Below are 5,110 nucleotides of genomic sequence, written 5' to 3'. Positions count from 1 at the left end.
GTTCATCTATCATTAAATTATTTCTTCCACGGCCAAGGAGTTTATCTGATTCCGCTGAATAAATTACTGTTACCAGACTTGCCAGAAGGAATGAATGACCGAGCTGACCAGAAAGTCTGACTGCTCACCGTTAGCATTCAGGAGACGGTGTTCGTACTTTCTGTACGACGTTAGCCAGTAAGAATCTCATTTGAGATGATGAACAAAAAGGACTGTGCGACTTAACTCACCTTTCTTCTCTTTCCTGTATTTTTGCTGATAATAAAATCTCTGCGAAGCTCATAGAAGCTCTCCGCCACCCACTCCCGCAAAGCGACCAAACCTTTTTCCGCCCTCCCTCACTCGGGAAGCCTTGCTACCTCTCATGACTGGAGAGAAAGTTCGATATTGGGTGTAGCTTTCACTTTAAGCTTGAGAGTCACCGAGTACGGTTTATAACAGATTTCGCCGCTGTTTCCTGCCAAGTTTACCCTCTTTTCAGGTAAGAGATTTGTAGTTTGGATCCTCGCTTGTACTGAGAATGATGGGCGATACCGTTTGTATGCAGCATTCCTCAGTGAGGGGCTTATAGTATTCTTTCACATTCAAAATGTTCTTTACGATTCGAAAGTGCGATCATCGATTTGTCTTCTGTTTCAGAAGCTTTGAAATAAAAGGAGCAACTTCAGAATACCCGTCCACATCATTTACATGTGTCGGGAGGCTTTGAAGAATGAGGCGGGGAAGCTTTTGAGGGGGGATTCCTTTAGAGTTTCGAGAAAATTATGCAAGTCAAAGACTAAATATGTATGTATCGGACGTGCAAGTGCTGCACTGCCAAATATCCTTTTGATTTGCTTGTGGTACTTATGGTTCTTGTTCTTAACGCTCCGAAAACATACGGTGAAACCATATGACTATACAGATTGTAGTGTTTCTTTTGGTTTTCTACGAGAAAACCAGCAAAGAAATAGCCATGTGTTCTTCAGTCCGTCGTGTTGTGTCCGCCATTTTGGGAACCTTGCTGTCGTGACAAGAACAACGAAGAAAAGGGCCTTTGCTAAAAGTAGGATACCCTACTACAGCAATCACTCCGCGATGTTCAATATTGAAATTCTTTGCTCCCATGGAGATATTCATCCTCATCCTGGTCCGAGCCGTGTAAGTCATCGGAATCATGACGGTAACGTGGCTTATAAAAATCGACATCGCAAACCTGATATATCCGTCTTCTAGATCTGCAAACAGCCCTAGACAGTGTTCTTTCCACACCTAACTCCGACCTACTACTCTTGGGAGACTTCAATTTGCCTGAAATAAACTGGGAAACTATCTGTGCCTCAAGGAGCTCAGACCACACCACGCTGTTATGCGAATTTATTTACGACAACTTCCTTACCCAACTAGTCAAGGACTCAACTCGAGAGGAAAGCATCTTAGACCTAGTTCTTGTTTCTTCGCCTGACTTAGTACACGACCTAACGGTTGGTCAACCTTTCTCCGATCACAACTCGATAAATTTTTTTCTATCGAGATCCCCTCACGGGTATCGTAGGTCGAAGAAATTGGCCTATTCCTTCAGAAAGGCAGATTGGGAACATCTTTGGAATCTCTTGAATTACATCCCTTGACACTGTGCTTTTCTTGAAGACAACATCGACCTTGTTTGGTCTGCATGGTCGGATCTACTACTATTGGCTGTTGACGAATGTATTCCAAAACACCAAGTTATAAGATCCACAAATGCACCATGGATTGACAACAACCTTATCAAACTTTGCCAAAAAAAGAAACTACTCTACAAGAGGGCTAAAAAATTGTCTATGGAGTCTCACTGGGTCAATTATCGTAAGTTTAATAATCAGCTAAAAAAGAAATGTAACTCTGCAGGATGGCAGTATATAAACAATTTGACTGAGGAGCTAAAATCGAACACTAGCCCGAAGCCTTTTTGGAATTACGTAAAATCCAAGAGAAAAGGATCAAGCGATCTAGTATCCTTGAAAGTAAACGATAAGTTTGTAAATGACGATATTAGTATTGCAAATAGCATGAACCATTATTTTTCGTCTGTATTTACTGTTGAGGACCAAGCTAACATTCCAGTTTTTGATTACGTTACTAACCAGAAATTATGCAGCATTTATTGTTCCCCTGAAGAGATAAAAAAAAAATGCTGAAAAGTTTAAATATCTATATATCCCCAGGGCCAGACGGCATGTCTCCATGGATTCTGAAAGAATGTAGTCAGGTGTTATCATCTCCGTTAGCGTTACTTTTGAATACATCTTTTTCGCTGGGTCAGCTATCAACAATGTGGAAAAATGCCAATATTACACCGGTGTACAGAAAAAGGAATAGGAATCTTAGAGAGAACTATCGTCAGATTTCACTAACGTGTATTCTATGCAAAATCGCGGAGAAGGTGGTGAGGAATCGAGTCATTGATTTTTGGTCTGATCAAAATCTTTTCAACCCAAATCAATTCGCGTATCTCAGCAGTAAATCCACTCTATTGCAGTTGTTAGCTTGTTATGATGACTGGGCTAAAGCTAGAAATTGTTGTAAACCTACGGATGTTATCTTTCTAGACATGTCCAAAGCTTTTGATAGTTTACCACATGAGCGTTTATTGCTTAAGCTGAAAAGGTACGGCATAGATGGGCCTTTACTGCAGTGGTTTAAACATTTTTTGACAAACAGAATGCAACGCGTTGTTATTAGAGGAAAGTGTTGGGATTGAACGTCAGTGAAGTCCGGGGTGCCCCAAGGAACAATTCTTGGCCCTATTTTGTTTATCATCTACATAAATGACATCTCAACAGATTTGACATCTAACTGTTAAGATTTATGCAGATGATACTAAAATCTACCGAACAATCAGTTCGCCAGATGTTGATATCCCTGCCCTGCAGAGTGACCTAGATCGATTGAGTATATGGGCAAATAAATGGCAAACGCACTTCAATCTGGATAAATGCGAGGTCATGCGTATTACACATAGAAAGGATAAAACTAAACCAATTTACTCGCTGGGGTCGCTGGGGGGGGCAATTTAGGTGAGTAGAGAACACTAAGGACCTTGGAGTAACCATCTCTTCTGACCTGTCCTGGGGCTTGCATGTATCTGCAATGGTAAACAAGGCAAATATGGTACTAGGTATCATGAAGTGGTCCATCGGAACTAATAACCAGTACGTGTTTTCGCAGCTCTATAAATCACTGGTCAGTCCAATACTGGAGTATGCGGCTCTTGTTTGGAGTCCATATTTGATTAAGGATATTATGGCTCTAGAAACGGTTCAACGAAGAGCTACATGACTAGCTTTAAGGCAGAAACGAGGCGAAATGAATTACGAACACCGTTGTAGCTTACTAAAATGGCAAACACTAGAAAAGCGGAGAGAGTTTCTATCTCTGGTTCAATGTTATAAGATATTTTTTAATAGTGTCCTAGTTTTCAAAATTTGTTTTTCTTTTTTTTAATATATAGTTGGTGTGATACCCCTCAAGGTTTTACCAACTTTAATAAAATTATATAGATGTAGATGAACTCAGATATTTGTTATTCGCTAACAATCTTTCTTGACAAAACAGAAACCACAGCATAGGTGTAATATGCATTTTAAGCCAAAAAATTTCAATTCCAGTAATTGGCCAGTTGTCTCTTGTTTATGAAAACAACAAATACTTCCCTGTACCTATATACTCAATGGCTTTGATTATTACAGTTTAGACTCACCATAACAAATCTGACTAGTTGAGTGCATTCATTCAAAATCCAATAGTGTGAAGTTCACGCAATAAAATGCAAACCCGATTAGCTCGAAATTAACCACTTTCATGCGGACTCAATTAGTATCAAAGTAGTCTACTAACTAAACCCATCCTTAAATCTACTCGTCAATGTGTGGTTGCATGACATGTGAGAAGCATTGTGATGTAAATCGAACCTAGCTTGTGAGTCAGGGAGTGTCTACTACAAGCCAAACAGCTAGATTGTGGGAAGAGATACAGAGTTTGGGACAACTAGGTCCAGACAATTCTAGCCATGGAGTCATAATGGATGGAAAAAAAGACTTTTGAAATGTAGAATTCTATAAGGAAATTGAGCGAAGGTTTCTCTTGATTTAAGACAAAAATATGCGTGACAGTTTAGGCTGCCACAATAGCTCAGTTGAATAATGTGGAGCAAGATTCTTGACTATTTTGTAAAATTGGCTTATATGTATGTAGTTCTCCCCAGATACTGAGAGGCTTCCAAGCAAGTTCATCATGTACCTTTGTGAAGCTGGTTCCCTTCTTAGTTATACTTTAAACATAAACAAAAAATTATTATCTGAGTTTTCTTACTCTTTGTAATTAAATTGTTTATTGCATCAACCACATCATTACATGACATAATGTGTACAACAACTTTTGCTGACCTAGATCTCATGCAAGATGTATCATAAATTGAAAATTGTTGTCTCAAAAGCATCATGCTGGGTCACAAACTCTTCAAAAAAAGAATTAAAAAGCAAAAAAAAATTAAACACAAAAAGGCTCTTATTCTGTTTTTTTCGTATTCCAAACAATGACTTATGTCAGAGAAAAGGACTTATGAAATCAGTTTCTTTTAAAGAATCAGGATCATCTTCTGAGTAATTTTCTGTGTCAATTGGAAATGAAAACATTATTAACAGGGGATAAAGTAAAGTGACAGGTCTGAAAATAGCTACTTGGTTTGAATATTTTCAGCTTGGAAATCATTCATGGTTTGGTTTATATTACAACTGTTTAAGGTTATCACTTCCAAACATAACCAACCATAGATTTGCACTAATGATTTCTTTCCTGTTAGATATTAACCTTTACAATAAAAGTAATCTTCATATTGTTTTTAAAGAGTCAGGAGAACTCTGTTTTAAAATTCAAGTATTTTCTTGTTCGTAATAGCCTTGTTGTTAACATGTATAATGCAAGCAGTTTATTTTTGACAAAAAAAATTATACAGTGAGACTTAAGTCAAAATGTCTGACATGAAAATAAATAACTAGAGCTTTTTAGAAATAAGAAGTGTTTACTCAGAGTGTTTAAAAGAACACTGAAGGGTGGATGGCTTCCAAAGATTGTACTTAGAGGAATAAAA

Source organism: Stylophora pistillata, chromosome 2 (assembly GCF_964205215.1).
Source record: "Stylophora pistillata chromosome 2, jaStyPist1.2, whole genome shotgun sequence".
In the NCBI taxonomy this organism is placed as follows: Eukaryota; Metazoa; Cnidaria; class Anthozoa; order Scleractinia; family Pocilloporidae; genus Stylophora; species Stylophora pistillata.
Note: the sequence above shows the minus strand (reverse complement) of the source record.